The sequence below is a fragment of the Bos grunniens genome, chromosome 6 (assembly GCF_055505025.1).
Source record: "Bos grunniens cultivar Pamir isolate PY7600 chromosome 6, Bosgru_T2T1.0, whole genome shotgun sequence".
Taxonomy (NCBI): Eukaryota; Metazoa; Chordata; class Mammalia; order Artiodactyla; family Bovidae; genus Bos; species Bos grunniens.
Genome location: NC_141170.1, coordinates 24,236,960 through 24,253,730, shown reverse-complemented (window position 1 = coordinate 24,253,730; position 16,771 = coordinate 24,236,960). Strand labels below are relative to the sequence as shown.

At 40.7% G+C, this 16,771-nt stretch overlaps 1 long non-coding RNA gene across 1 annotated transcript; it reads right to left on the bottom strand.

Annotated features, from left to right (window-relative positions):
- Positions 1-11,512: 11,512 nt before the first annotated feature.
- Positions 11,513-12,950, bottom strand: LOC147370414 (uncharacterized). Its single transcript, XR_015165259.1, has 2 exons — positions 12,797-12,950; positions 11,513-11,804 (listed from the first exon to the last, which is right to left on the bottom strand). It is a non-coding gene; the product is annotated as an uncharacterized LOC147370414 (long non-coding RNA).
- Positions 12,951-16,771: the final 3,821 nt, after the last annotated feature.

The following is a 16,771-nucleotide window of genomic DNA, read 5'->3' as shown; positions in this document are numbered from 1 at the left end:
ACAGGAAACTTCACCAAATCAAAAAAGAGGATGTCAGGAAGTACAGGATGTGAGGTTGTTTTCATTTCCTTCAGTGCTTTTCTTATTAATCATATATATTTATAACTTTAAAAAGCTGAAAAAGTTCATGTCTTAAGACCCAGTTTATAAAATAAAAAAGCTGTGATGGAAAAAAGAGCTAGCTTAATCCTTTCTGTATTATAAATAGCTTTTCAGTCTCTGATCCTACGTTGCTGGACATCTGAAGAGGGACCTGTCACAGTCATTCTCATTCATTTACAAAACAGCTGCACTCTCAGGCACTTCATGCCAATATGGAAAGGGCATAAAAGCAGAGCAATAAAAGGTAGAAATTGAAAAGAAAAGGTTTTTTCTTTTTTCCCCTTAAACACTGATCATTACAAGGGGCCTGGACACAGCAATAAATGCTCAAAACTAAATCCCCCTCCTCCCTTTAAGAATCGAGGCCACAGGGACTTCCCCGATGGTTCAATGGTTAAGGCTGTGCATTTCCAACACAGGGGGTGCAGGTTTGATCCCTGGTCAGGGAACTAAGATCCCACATGCCTCAAGGCATGGCCAAAAATAAAGTACTTTTTTTAAAAAGGATCAAAGCTACAGCAATATTAGTACCCTCAATGCTCGAGCAGCCATGTGCCAGAGGAACATTCTGTGTTTTTTCACTTAAGAGAAAAATGAGCGTGTTGCCTGCACATTTTTCTCCATGAACTGGGGACCTGCATCCTGTGGTCTAATGACCAAGGAGCACCTTTACTCTCAGTCACTGTGGTCCTCTGTTTTGCTGAAGAGATAGATATGAAAGTTGTGAGTAGACTTATCTTTATTACTCTCTTTGACTTATTAACACCTTGGTACTCAAAGCGTAAAGTTCAGTCTATCTTTTGAAAAATTATGACCTCAGTCAAATGATTTAAGAAGACATCATTTAGCTCCATTTGAGAGACTGAAAGTTTCTTTCTAGTAAAAGCAGCCTCTCCTTTACTTCTTGATAAAATTCCTTTTGAAAGTGTATGGAGGGGCTATATTTACATGTGCCCAGCATCCCTTGCTCTGGACAAATAACACTCTCCCTTCCGAATGATTCTAGTGCAGACTAGGTCGTTTCAGTCACGTCCAGCTCTTTGTGACCCTATGGACTGCAGCCCTTCAGGTTCCTCTGTCCATGGGGTTCTCCAGGCAAGAATACTGGAGTGGGTTGCCATGTCCCCCTCCAGAGGGGCTGCCGATAAATGTACCTCACTCCCACATAGGACATAGATCTGATCAATCCTAAAATTTTCTTTTCCTGCAATGAAGATATGATGCAAAGTTCAATCGATATGCTTACTTTCTCCTGGGATGCTAAACTAGACCAGAGGTCCCAGAGCCACTAGCTACCAACTTCACAACCCACAGAGGAGATGGCAAAGGCCCTGCCACAGAGGGAGAGGATGACAGAGAGAGAAGAATCAGAAGAAAAAGGGAAGGAAAGAACAGCAAGAAAGAGGAAGGGAAAGGGGAAGACAAGAAGAAGAGGGAGAAAAGAAATTTAATCTAATCTCAATGGAGCTATGACTGAGCTAGCTGATTCTTGAATTTTCTAGATACTCGCATCAACAAAGTCCTTCTCTGTTCACACCAGTTTAAATGAGGAATCTGCACCTGGGAGAGTCCTACCTAATACAGTAGCTGATGGTCTGTGGTTCATTCATTCAACAAAGGTCTATTGTGTGCTTCCTATATGCCAGGCACTGAATGGTAGGGGGTGGGGGCGCATGGTCCTTCCCTCACAGAGCTTATATCCTGACTGAGGAAATAAACACTACACACATATTCATTCATTCTATTTGACTATTTATATTCAATTTTTCATTTTGTGGAAGAAATAGCACTGGAAGAGAATGAGTTGAAAGTCTCCAGTGTTGTTAGAATAACACTTAAAAGGACACGCATGGGTTGTGGTTTGGGGACACCCATGAGGCAGCTTGGAGAAAACTTCATTCATAGTCCAGAGACCAGAAGCCTCATCCTAGCTTCATCAAAACCTGCAAGAGCTTGCCTCATCAGCAAAGAAGCAATAACTGTCTTTATTTCCCAAGGGTTATAATGAAAATCAAATGAGAAAATACAGTTGATGCACATTTGAAAAGAACAGTGTGTTAAAATCCAGCGTGCACAGGATAGAAGACAAACAGGACAGATTGGCTTGTCTCTTGGGAAGCCTGGATGCTGTCCCGTCATCTGGACATTTAGCTGGAAAAACGTGTGAAGGTTAATGACCCTATGGTGGTCGCTATTAGCATTGTTTGTGTACTGAAAGGCCATGTAACACAATCTTTATTTATTCTTCACTTATTTATTCTAGCCTTTGATGTGTTGTTGCTTACATTTTAGTTAATAATGTTCTGAGGAGACAGCTCTGAATAATGTTTAATATAATAATGGTTTTTTGAAGTCACTTAAGGTGTTTTTACTTTTCATTTCCCTGATGGCTTTTGTGTTCTCCTTACAAGACACTTTGGGTTATTTTTAAAAGAAATGGCAAAAGGAAAATAGCAAAGAAGGAGTCACCACTATTTCTCTAACTTTTGAGTTAACATTTAAAAATATAAATTAACATATAAAATAATACCCTAGAGTGTGAAAAATTCAAGTAATATAGAAGAGCATAAAGTGAAAAGTCCTCTTCGCACCCACCCTATTCTCCTTGCCCAGAGGGAACTAATCTTAACAGTTGACTCTGAATCCTTTTACAACTTTCTTTATCCGCATAGCGGCTGACTCTTGAAAGCTGAGTAGCTGTCCCTTGGTAAACAAAAGGGCGATTATTCGTACAAATGGAGGACTAACACGAGTGTGCACTGTCATGGGTGTGATTGACTCCCCGTCCATGTGCATACAGGCCTTCCCTAAAGTAGGTAGTCCCTTCAAAACCTAAAAATAGAGTTATACCATATGACCCAGCAATTGCACTCCCAGGCATATATATCCAGGGAAAATTCTAATTCTAAAATACACATGCATCCCAGTGTTCATAGCCACACTATTTAAGATAGCCAAGTCATGGAAGCAACCTAAACATCCATCAACAAATGAATGGATAAAGAAGACATGGTACATATATACAATGGAATATTACTCATCCATAAAAAAAGAATGAAATAATGCCATTTTCAGCCGCATAGATGGACCAAGAGACGATCATACTAAGTGAAGTCAGTCTGACAGAGAAAGATAAATATCATATGATATCACTAATAATGTGGAATGTAAACTATGGCTCAAATGAACTCATTTACAGAATAGAAGTAGACTCATGGATAGCAGACTTACGGTTATCAAAGGGAAGAGCGGGGGAGGGATAAATTAGGAAATTGGGATTAACATATACACTGTGCTGCCGTGCTTACTCACTCAGTTGTGTCCGACTCTTTGCAACACTGGGGACTGTAGCCCCCTAGGCTCCTCTGTCCATGGGGTTTCTCCAGGCAAGAATACTGGAGTCAGTTGTCATGCCCTACTCCAGGGGATCTTTCCAACCCAGGGATTGAACCCTGATCTCCCACATTGCAGGCGGATTCTTTACCGACTAAGCCATCAGGGAAACTCTACATACACATTCAGTTCAGTTCAGTCCAGTTCAGTCACTCAGTCGTGTCCGACTCTTTGAGATCCCATGAATCGCAGCACATCAGGCCTCCCTGTCCATCACAAACTCCTGGAGTTCACTCAGACTCATGTCCATTGAGTCAGTGATGCCATCCAGCCATCTCATCCTCTGTCGTCCCCTTCTCCTCCTGCCCCCAATCCCTCCCAGCATCAGTCTTTTCCAATGAGTCAACTCTTCGCATGAGGTGGCCAAAGTCCTGGACTTTCAGCTTTAGCATCATTCCTTCCAAAGAAATCCCAGGGCTGATCTCCTTCAGAGTGGACTGGTTGGATCTCCTTGCAGTCCAAGGGACTCTCAAGAGTCTTCTCCAACACCACAGTTCAAAAGCATCAATTCTGCGTGCCGGGAGCCAGCACAGGAGTTCTCACTCAAGACAAGGTCATGCGGGAGAGCCCTGACGGGCAAGGGGAGTCAGGGCTTGAGGGGCCCCCTGAACCTGCCTGAGCGTCTACCCCAAAACCAGAATCTGTCTGTTTTACTATTTTATGACTTTTACCAACTCCTCTGACATTCACGGGGGGCTATCCCCAACCACCTTTCTCTGTAAGAAAATCAACTTAGAGCTCTAGTTAATAAGTCTCCTGGGCATAATAGGAGTGTTTCAATTCAAACCCCTCTGATGACTTTCTAGCTTGCCTGACAGGTTTGTTTGGACTCCTGCAGCTATGCATGTGATTGTTCACAGCCTCCCAACCACGAGAGGCACGGGAAGCTTAAGGTATTCTAACAGTGCAGAGCTTCTCAGAGAGTTGAAATTGTTAGAATAGAACTGGTAGAGGATTTCTTTGTTGAGCTAATGCTTGCTGCCAAGTTTCCATATCCCTTACCTACTGTGTCCCTGGGAGTGTATTGATTAATATAGTTGGTATATAGAAATGTAAGTAGTAGCTTTAATGTTTGTAACCTTGGACCCTTGAGTTAATTCTTTTCTTGTTTTAACCCACTACACTTTTGCCCTATAGGAATGCAACTTTATCTAATGCTTTCAGACTTTAGAATAATCGCCTTTAGAGAAAATAAGTTTTCTGATTGACTAACCATTATTCAGAAGAAAGGGTCATAAAATGTTAACAGACCTCCTGGCCAGAAGATGATGTAAATCACCTAAAGCCTTTGCATATGATAAGTTTGCAGAAAGAAAGCATGGCTTCGATATAGAGTCAAGGACTGCTGACCTTGCATGACTCTACACCCCCTCTTATCCTCTATGCACAACTTAAGGTATAAAAACTACTTTGGAAGATAAAGTTGTCAGCCTTGCTCATCAGACTTGGTCTCCCCATGTCATTCTTTCTTGTTTCCTTTTCTCTCCTTTTCTTCTCTGTTCTTCCTTCAGGATGACTAATTTGGAGCACGGGGGCCCTCTGAGACCACTTATTTGCCCGGGCTTCTAAGACCCTCTCGAGAAGTGCCTAAGGTGGGGCACTTTCTGCAGTTTGAGAGGGCGCCTGTGGCCTCCGTGGTCAATACAAACCTGATGTCACAGGTTTTATTGGCTTTCTGCGTTAACCAGTTAGTTCAAGCCTCTGTCTCTTTTTCCGCTTTGCTATCCTTTCGCCAACGCCGTCCTCCCAAGGGAATCCCTGGATCCAACTGGGGCTGGACCCCGGTATCTTCGGCGCTCAGCTTTCTTCACTGTCCAACTCTCACATCCATACATGACCACTGGTAAAACCACAGCCTTGACTAGATGGATCTTTGTTGGCAAAGTAATGTCTATGTTTTTTGATATGCTATCTAGGTTGGTCATAACTTTTCTTCCAAGGAGTAAGCATCTTTTAATTTCATGGCTGCACATTACTATATATGAAATAGATAAGCAACAATAACGTACTATACAGCACAGGGAACTATACTCAGTACTTTGAAATGACCTATAAAGGAGAAGAATCTGAAAAAGTATATATATCTGAATCACTTTGCTGTATACTTGAAATTAACACAACACTGTAAATTAACTATACTTGAATTAAAAAATAAATTAGATATAATTTGATGTGAGGTCACCTTGGTTATCAGGCAAAATATTCCAGTGTATTCATTTGAATGACTTTCAGAAATTCATGGGTCAAAACAAGAATCCCAGGAGCATGTTATCCAGAAAAAACTGGGGTTGAGGGGTGAATTTGTGTCTTGGCTACTTCCTGCTCTTTGACATTGGTCCTTGCCCTCAGCAACTCGACGCTATGCTCTAGGCAAGCTCAGTGGTCATCTCCACTAACCACAGGCTGTCCATGCATCCATCTACAGCATTATCCTGGCAGAGTTTTAAGTGTCTGTATGGTATTTTAACTTACACATACATAGACATCTGGAGCTACCCCAGTGGTAAAGAATTACAAGCGGTAAAGAATCTGCCTGTAATAAAGGAGCTGCAGGAGCCACAGTTCCATCCCTGGGTCAGGAAGATCCCCTGGAGGAGGGCATGGCAACCCACTTTTGCCTGGATAATCCCATAGATGGACGAGCCTGGCAGGCAAAGAGTTGGACATGATTAAAATGGCTTAGCACAGCTCCAGCATCCAGGGGAGGGGATGGTTGAAGGCTTTAAACAGAGCAGTGGCAGAAATCAGATTTTCCTTTGAAAAAGTATCTCTGATGTCATCAGGGACAGTGGGGTGGAGGGGAACAAGGCTGGAGGCAGTGAGACAATTTAGGAGACTGTGGAAATAGTCAAGAGAGAGTCCTTGTGGACCCAGCACCTTAATCTTCTCCTGTATGTGAGGGAGTTTCCATTCTTTTTCCTACGATTTGGATTATAGACTAATCTCCTACCATAAAAGACAAAAAATCAGAGGCATGCATTTCTAGCCTTCCTTATAGTTGAAAAGCTTCCCAGGTGGCACAGTGGTAAAGAATCCGCCTGTGATGCAGGAGACACGAGTTCAGGAAGATTGCCTGGAGGAGGAAACGGCAAGCCACTGGTAACATTCTTGCCTGGGAAATCCCGTGGACAGAGGAGCCTGGCGGGGTACAGCCCATGGGGTGACAAAGAGTCATACAACATGACTGAGCGAATGAGCACACAGCACACTTGTAGCTGAAGGTAAGACTTAGACAAGAGTTCATCCCAGTAGTGCTGGTTGCACTGGAGGCGACAGTGATGGTGGCCAAAGGGAAGTTGTCCGGAGGCCACTGGTGGGGCAGCAGCGCCTTTGCTACAGGGGTTCAGTGTGATGGTGTTTGTGGCTCTGGCTGCCTGAGCTCCCTTTGTTCCTGCCCATTTTCCACACCTGTTTTCAGATCTCTGAGCAATTGCCACTCAATTTTTAAAATAATCCTCAAGGAGGTTCGGGAGACAGACAAGGCAATGGCACGGCACTTCAGTACTCTTGCCTGGAAAATCCCATGGACGGAGGAGCCTGGTAGGCTGCAGTCCAAGGGGTCATGAAGAGTCAGACACAACTGAGTGACTTCACTTTCACTTTTCACTTTCATGCACTGGAGAAGGAAATGGCAACCCACTCCAGTGTTCTTGCCTGGAGAATCCCAGGGACGGGGGAGCCTGGTGGGCTGCCATCTATGGGATCGCAGGGAGTCGGACACAACTGAAGCAACTTAACAGCAGCAGTAGCAGCAGGTTAGGGAGATGGTATGATTCTCATTAAGATGAAACTGGAAAGATAGATGATTTGTTTCAGAGCAAAAACTGGTAAGCAGCACACTGAGGCTTGAATCCAAGTCTTTACAATGGGGCCCAATACTCTCCCCACTACCCCTTTGCTTATCAAACTTGGCAGCTCATAATCCCTGGCTCATGTGGCAAAGCGAAAGGAAGGGCTAGAAACTGTGGCTTACTCCTGGCACAGCTTTCTACAGTTATGTAGAAGTCTTATTAAAAGCTACGTTGTTTATGATCATATACAATGGGTTAAAAAGCAAAATCTAGGTACATTCAGAAAATTCAAATAAAAATTGTACCTTTGTAAGAAGTGAGCATCTAGATTCCCCAGGGGTACAAAAGCATTCATCTCTGTAGTTTATACCTTGGCTGAAATGTGTAAGGCATTCTGAAATGAAACATCAGCCAATCCCTGGGTTAGTGTTGCAATTAACTAAATGTCCCCATTTGACTTAGTAACCACCTAAGTTAACCCTGCATACCTGATCTATGTGTACACGTATAATACCCTCATCCATACATGTTCTTAAAGCTCAGAGGCCCAGAACATCTTAATAAAGGTGTAATAAAATGAATTTGACTAAAAATCGGAAAAGATGCAAATGCTAATGCTACTGAAGATACATGAAACACTTTGGTAAATACCCTACTGAAAAAGAGATAAAATGTCTTTTTCATATCTGCATGTTATATGGAAATGACTATTTGTCATCTGTAGATAATTATGTGTGATGATTTCATAGTGAGGAAACAAATTTATATTTCAATGAAAGGGTAAGGTAGATGTGAATCGTAATCATTCTAAATTATAGTTATTAAAATTCTATAAATTCAAAACATTTCAGTTCTATAACTTGGGCACTGAGTCTACTCTGAGCAGCAGTGAACAAATAGTATTATTTTCAGATATTCTAAATATAGTAGGTTACAGCTAACCACAAAATGTTTCTCTAGGTTACTACTGCTGCTGCTAAGTCACCTCAGTCGTGTCCGACTCTGTGCAACCCCATAGACAGAAGCCCACCAGGCTCCCCCATCCCTGGGATTCTCTAGGCAAGAACACTGGAGTGGGTTCCATTTCCTTCTCCAATGCATGAAAGTGAAAGTGAAGTCGCTCAGTCGTGTCCGACTCTTAGACACCCCATGGGCTGCAGCCTACTAGGCTCCTCCATCCATGGGATTTTCCAGGCCAGAGGACTGGAGTGGGGTGCCAGTGCCTTCTCCAGGTTACTACTACCTATGCCCATATATTCATTCTGCTGTTCATCCAGGCACTGCTAGGGCTGAAGGCAAGATAAATATCACATAAATAAGGAATTGTAATATGATGTGATATATAGTAATGGAAGTACATAGAAGGCACAGCGTAAGCATCAAATAAACTGTCTATTGCCTTCCCTGAAGGGTTGATTCTCATCCTTGGGATTGGGGCCTAAAGGCTGAATATGAGAACAGCTATGGACAGCATGCTCAGAGGAGGGAAAAGTGAGCAGACGATAGGATTTCAGACAGAGCGGTCTGCGTGTTCAGGGAGAAGGAGGCATAAAATAACTTAATGAATTCAAAGACTTGCAAGTATTTTTGTGTTTGTGGACTCTAACATTGAAAGGCTATGATGGAATAGAAGTTAGGCAGATGATGGACAGCTCATATCAAGTACCTTAAACAATCGTGCTATATGGGCTTTTACTTAATGGACATGGATGACACTCTGAGTTTCAGGTAGCAAGTACATGGCAAGCACACGCAAGAGAGTTCTTACCGTTTGGGAAAATGACTTTGGAGGCACTGTGGAGATAGCTTGGAGAGGAAAGAGACAAAGGTAGAGAGTCCAGGTGAAAAGTTATTAAGACGCGCAAATAGAGATGAAAAAATGAGAACATAAGTGAGAAATTTCTAGGTAACATCAATAGAATTTTCTAATACATTGGATGAGAAGGGAAAAGACTGGTGAGGACTTAGACAAATGAGTTATTATCAAGCCAAGAAACAAAATAGAAAATAGAGAACAGATTTGGTCGATATAAAACATAAGCTCAATTTTGGCAAGGATGTATTAGATTTATCTGTGAATGACACAGGTAGACCTATGGGACGGGCGATGGTATACATGGAAGAGGTCAGAGCTGGTGATACTAATTTAAGTCATTGATAACACAGGTAGTAATGACAACTATGGGAATGAGATTGCTCAATGGGAAAAAGATATTTTTAAAAATGTTATGTATATGCCTGAAGTGTCATTAACAGGTACCACATCTTTGTCGATTACAATCGTTAGAGTGTGTTTTTTCATTCGTGCCTAGAAATCTGCACCATGATGTGGCAGAAAGAGTGCTGGATTGGGGAGCAGAAAGCTTGGTCCAGACCCTGGCTCCCTTGGGAAGTCATTTCAGGAAGTCATGTTGGGCAAGTCACTCACCCCTTCCTTTCCTTGGTTTCTCCATCTGTGAGATGAGGAGGCTGGATTCAATGAGCAATAACACTCTGTAATTCTTTAATCAGCTCTCCAAAGCTTGTGATTTCCCTCTGATGGGCTCTGATGAAGCAGCCAGTGAAACCTGAAATAACAAAAAATACACGTTGAGGGTGAAATGTGACCCAGGAAGAGCCACAGACTTTATAATTTTCCCCTGAGTAATGAAAAGTTAACCTTGAAAAAATATTTTTGTTGTAATTTGTGGGTGCTTATTGTAAAGTATTATGAAAATGTAGGGCTATTTATTGAAATTAAATATTTGGTGCAAAATATTTGGGTTTTGATTGGATGACCATTCTGGTCCATGTTTTTTGGAAAGTAACTATGTAATATTGTCCTATTTAAAAGTCATCCACTCATAGTTTCATACTCATAGTCAAAGCTATGGTTTTTCCAGTAGTCATGTATGGATGTGAGAGTCGGACCATAAAGAAAGCTGAGCACCGAAGAATTGATGCTTTTGAACTGTGGTGTTGGAGAAGACTTGAGAGTCCCTCTGACTGCAAGGAGATTAAACCAGTCAATACTAAAGGGAATCAGTTCTGAATATTCATTGGAAGGACTAATGCTGAAGCTGAAGCTCCAATACTTTGGCCACCCGATGTGAAGAACTGATTTATTGGAAAAGACCCTGATGCTGGGAAGGACTGAAGGCAGGAGGAAAAGGGGATGATGGAGGATGAGATGATTGGATGGCATCACCGACTCAATGGACAGACTTTGAGTAAGCTCCTGGAGATGATGATGGACAGGGAAGCCTGGCATGCTGCAGTCCATGGGGTCACAAAGAGCTGGACACAACTGAGCATCTGAAAAGTTTCATGTCATTAATGGTTGTGTAATAGGCCTGATAATATTTGTCCCTTTTGGCCAATTATGGCTACCTACAAATACTCTTGCCTGGAAAATCCCATGGACAGAGGAGCCTGGTAGGCTACAGTCCATGAGGTTGCAAAGAGTTGGACACAACTGAGCAAAATTTTCTTTCTTTCTTTCTTACAAGTAATACAGGAATAGAAAATATTTACTGCAATTTTCTTGTACTAAAATTGTATGTTCTTAAAACATATACATTACCATATGTAAAACAGATAGCCAGTGGGAATTTGCTGTATGTCACAGGGAGTTCAAACCTGGTGCTCTGTGATAACCTAGAGGGTGGGATGGGGTGGGAAGTGGGAGGGGGGTTCAAGATGTGGAGGGACATGTATATACCTGTGGCTGATTCATGCTGATGTATGGCAGAAACCAATACAACATCGTAAAGCAATTATTCTCCAATTAAAAATAAGTAAAAATTTAAAAGCTATATGTTCTTATGATGGCTAGCGGTGCAGGGATTGAGAAGAAAGAACTTATTGATAGGTGGGCTTCTAGGTGCTGAAGTGGCACCGAAACTAAACACATGAAAACCTTTCCCTTTGTGTTCCCCAAAATGTAAGGTACAGTGGATTACAAGCACCAAGGAAACACACACTGTAGTTCAACTAACAAATCAAAAATCTGCGAAGATATTCCCTAGCTGTGTTGTACTATGTAAGTGACACAGTTTTTATTAAATTGTTTGTAGTTTCAATTGAGTTGTATTCTGGAAGTACCCTTATACTAAGCATCTGAATTATAATTACTCTCTGAATATTAGAGGATTACCTTGTCATGAAGAGCCTTGAGCTCACTGACTTACAGCAATCATGGCACCAAGAATTTCAGAACATAGAGCACTGCATTATAAAAAGAAATCTGGGCCAAGAGCAGTTTATTTAACTTAATCCAAGTTGTGAAAATGTTTAAAAATCAAAGCAAAGTAGAAGAGTAAAGAGTTAATGAATGAAATTAATCTATATAAACAGACAATAACCTATTGAAAAATGGAAGAGAATACAAAACCAAGCCCCAAAATACACGAAGAGTGAGTGAAGTCGCTCAGTCGTGTCCGACTCTTTGTGACCCTGTAGACTGTAGCCCACCAGGCTCCTCCATCCCTGGGATTCTCCAGGCAGGAATACTGGAGTGGGTTGCCATTTCCATGATACCTAGGAATAAACATAAGAAGAAATGTGTGGGCTTCCCCGGTGATCTAGCGGTTAAGAATCCACCTACTGATGCATGGGGCACAGGTTCGATATCTGGTCCCAGAAGATGCCACATTGCCAAGGAGCAACTAAGCTTCTGAGCTTGCACCACAGCTACTGAGCCCGCACTCTTGAACCTTCGCACGAAAACTAGAGTGTAGCTCCTTCTAGGGAAAAGTCACAAGGAAGACCCAGCGCAGCCAAAAATAAATAAACTAAAAAAGAAATGTTTAAGACCTAGGTGAAGAAAAATTTAAGACACTACTGCATGGTTAATCAATTATACTTCAATATAATATAAAAAATTTTTATAAAAAAGCCACTACGGCATGAAGTTGAAGATGACTTTGGACAAATGAAAGAATTCCATTTGGAAAGACATCCAGGATATATTATTAAGTGAAATAAACAAGGAACAGAACAGTATGTAAAAAATCTTATCACAAAAAAAGAAACAATAAGAACTTACATTTCAATTTACTTGTGTATAAAGAAACTCTGAAAAGAGTCATAAAAATGTACCAATGGAGGACATGGAAAATGTATGAATAGGAGACAGGAGTGGAAAAGAGGATTTTTTTAATATCCATTGTAGAGCATGTCTTCATTTAGCTCTACGACTACATAGCATTCCACTCTATGTTTGTACTGTAGTTTGTTTTAACCAGACTTCTGTTGATATGTAAATTGTTTTCAGTCATTTACTATTACAATCAAATCTGCAATTAATCATTTGAATGATTACCTTTAAAAAAAAATTTTAAAAACCCAAATAAAACTTTCAGATGAAAAAAATCCAGAAAGAGAAAGCAAACACGTTCCTATGAAAGCTCTGACTTAAATATAAACAGAAAAGGTCAAAACGGTAGGTCTTAGAGTGGCCAAGTCCAGACTATATAGCAAGGCATCCTCACTCTCCTCTCCTTTTTCTACTCCAACCACAGACCACATACCCAAACCCCACCAGTTCTCTTGCTTAAGATGAAGCAGCGTCCCTGGTCATCTTCAGAAAACCTGCTGTGCAGATGAGAAACAAGCCAAGGAATTTCATCCATGCAAGTCAGCGCTGGGCTCAAAAGTCAGTCTAGTTCATCAGCTGTCATTCTCACCCTGTCTTGCCATGGTGACTATTTTGCTAGACTGGTAGGTGTAGCAAGGTAATTTATTACAATATTAACTTGTGTAGTTTTCCATCCTACATTTGAAGCAGATAGCTCAGGTTTTGCTCTCTTGTCTCAGAGGTGGTTGGTTGCTAAATGGAAAATGGAGTTTCATGAGAAAAGGCACTGCATTTATTTGTACACCCGTCAATTCACAGAAGAGAGTGTAATAAATGTCCTGAATTGATCAAAGAGAAGTGTCTATGACAGTGGCAAGAGGAGAAAAGGGTTAACTTGTTCATTCAGAAGAAGGCTAGCAGTCAAAAGATTTGAAAAGTGCCACCTGCTCCTGGCTCCCAGGCCAGGCCTCAGTTAGGATCGCTGCATGGCCTGGGAGCCCTAGGCATCAGGGTCCCAGCCTTGGTCATCTCCTATGTTCAGGGGCCCACGAGCAGTTTATCACTGAATTTCAAGGAACCATTGGACAATAAATATATCAGCAGCCATCCAAGATGGACTGGACAACAGAGTTTTTTCCTCTTTGAATCAGTTAAAAATGCTTTAAGCTGCAAATAATGAAAAACTCACAATACAGTGACTTAAACAAATTAAATGCTTATTTTTTCACTCACAGCAAGAAGTTCTGGAGGAAAGTGAGTCCTAGAATTGGTTCAGTGGTTCAATGATGTTGGGGCCACCAAATCTGCAGTTCTCCTGGCCTATTCTTCATGGTTGCAAGATGGCTGCTCCTATTCCAGACATCACATCCATATTAACTCAGGAGAAAGAGAGGAAGAGGGGGTCCTAAGATTTTGCATACATTTTATAAGGAAAGGCAAAGCATATCCTATGCACCCAGCAGAAGTCCCCTTACCTCTCATTGGCCAGTACAATCACTTAACGATTTGTCCACCCCTTGCATCAAGGAAGGTGATCAAAGCAGGAGTTTGGAAATTTCTGTTGGGTTGGACAAAACCACATCCAATTTTCTGAGCATTACATAAGCATCCTTGAGTCCTGTGTGATCAGTGGGAGATGAAACCACAATAATGACAATTTTCTACCACCCAGTGGATTAGAATGAATTTTAAAGAAACCAATTAAGAAAAAATAAGTACATTTAAAAAAAAAAAGAAAAACAAGAGGTAAAAGGTGATGTTTTTTACATATCACAGTCTGAGGTGGTAAATGTATTACTTTTTACATGGGCACACACACACACACAAAAAAACGGTAGCGGTAGACACTTCGTCGCAAGCAGTCAGCAGATCTATCCACCAAGGACCTGCAAACTCAGCTGTGCACGTTTAAACACTGGCAATGAATGTAAACCCTGTTTTTGAGGGACATTCGACTAAAGGTCAACATTATTTGAACTTAATCACAGAGACTCTAACCTTTGTGATGCGGGTGGCTGGATATGGACTCGTACCAAGTCTCTTAACTGGATAATGCCTATATTTTAAATGTCAGATGAGAGTCTTTCTTTATTAAATGTAATCAGTTTCACTAAAACCCTATTCTTGTTTGGCAGGCACCCCATATTTCTAAATTTCTGTTCTGTTCTTGCTCTGTGTCCTTTGGGACTTGATTTTCACTTTGTTTTTAACTGACATTAAACTAGTGAATTCTGTTGTCTCTTAACCAGGTTCCGATCCCTCTTCCCTTTCCCTTCTGCACTGTTTACGTTTTCTCTCCCAGTGCTCTTCCCAGGAACATTTGTCTCGTTGGCTGACTTATCCCCCCAGAAATACCATGATACTGCCTAAAGAATGGCAGCAGAATCTGGGACCCGGCAAACAAGTGACTGCTTATTATAGAGATAGACAGTTACCTTCAAGTCATGAAGCACAATTCGTCAGCATATGTCCTGCAAACTTAGTATAAGAAAGTCATTTCCCAGTGGTGACCACTTGACACTTATACATATGATCAAGATAGATGAAACTGATGGGGGCCTTTGAATTCTTCCTGAGGAATTGTCTCTATAATGTGATGGGTTGCTCCATATCATGATTGCATTGCTAATATTAACAAGAACTACTTATAAGGGGGTTGGAGTTTCTGAGATAAAAGACATAACATAAATAGAATGAGTCCATTTGGGTAGATTGAATGTGAACACAAGGAATATTACATACACCATCAAAGCACTGTGAACTTATCCTCTCAGTCATGTAGTTAAGAACAGTGGTCAAAGCTTTTGAACATGGTTTCCCCCATAAGACACAACTTTCCATTTAAAATTTTTAGATACATCCAGTATTTTATTGAACGTGAACAAGTACATTCGTGGAATCGTTTAAAAAATCTATTTTATTTGCTTCTCTGGCTTATGGTTAGCTTTGTTTAATCTAACTATTTGGAGGCATTTTCATATAACCCCTATGGAGTTCATATAACCCCAATTCAACAATAGCTTTAAAAAAATGAATGTATTTGTACAATTATAAGTTTCCATATCTGCAAAACTATTCAATAACCAAAGACTGGAAACACCCTAAAAATTATCAATAAAAAAGACTAGTTAAAGACATTATGCTGCATCTAAAAGGTCTCTATGTGCCAATATGGAAAGAGTTGCAAAAATACATTGTAAAATGAAGTGTAGAATGATATATATTTGTATGTGCGTGTGTATATATATATTGCTGATTCAGTTCCAGACCACCACAATAAAGTGAATAGTTACATAAAATGAGTTGCATGATTTTTTTTTGGTTTCCCAGTGCATATAAAAGTTATTTTTGTACACTACACTATCTTCTATTAAGTGTGCCATAGCATCACATCTAAAAATACAATATACCTACCTTAGTTAAAAAAGACCTTATTGCTAAAATGAACCCAAAACAATTACAATAGTAGCATTAACGATCACTGAGCACAGATCACCATAACAAATATGATAATAACAAAAAAGTTTGAAATAGTGTAAGAATGGTACCAAAATCTAACATAAAGTGAGCAAATTCTGTGGGAGACATGGCACCAATAGACTTGCTCAATGAAGGGTTGCTACAAACCTTTAACTGGCAAAATACACAGTATCTGAAAATTGCAATAAAGCAAAGTGAAATAAAATTATGTCTGTACATAACATATGTGCTGCTATATAGTAGAGTAAAAGATGGGGAGGGGGAATAAAGATTCATATTTACAATGTCTATATTGGTATAAAATAATTCTGGAAGTTTATTTGCTTTAAAAAACATATTAAAAAAAAAGATTACTTTGTTTATGAAGCAACCTAAATGTCCATCGGCAGATGAATGGGTAGAGAAGATGTGGTATATATATACAATAGAATATTAGCCATAAAAAGGAACAAAATTGGGTCATTTGTAGTGATGTGGATGAACCTAGAGTCTGTCATACAGAGTGAAGTAAGTCAGGAAGAGTAAACAAATATTGTATATTAATGCAGATATATGGAATCTAGAAAAATGGTATAGATAACCCTATGTCCAGGGCAGGAATAGACACGCAGATGTAAAGAACAGTCATGTGGGCAGAGGGTGGGAAGGGGAGGGTGGGTTGAGCTAGGAGATTGCGTGCATGCTAATTCACTCCAGTCATGTCCGACCTAAATGGACTGTAGCCAATCAGATTCCTCTGTCCATGGAATTCTCCAAACAAGAATACTGGAATGTGTTGCCATGCTCTTCTCCAGGAGATCTCCCTGACCCAGGGATCAAACCTGTGTCTCTTACATCTCCTGCATTGGCAGGCGGGTTCTTTACCACTAGCACCCCTTGACATAAATACACTACCACGTGTAAAACCGATAGCTAGTGGGAGCCTGCTGTATAGCTGGCACAGGGAGCT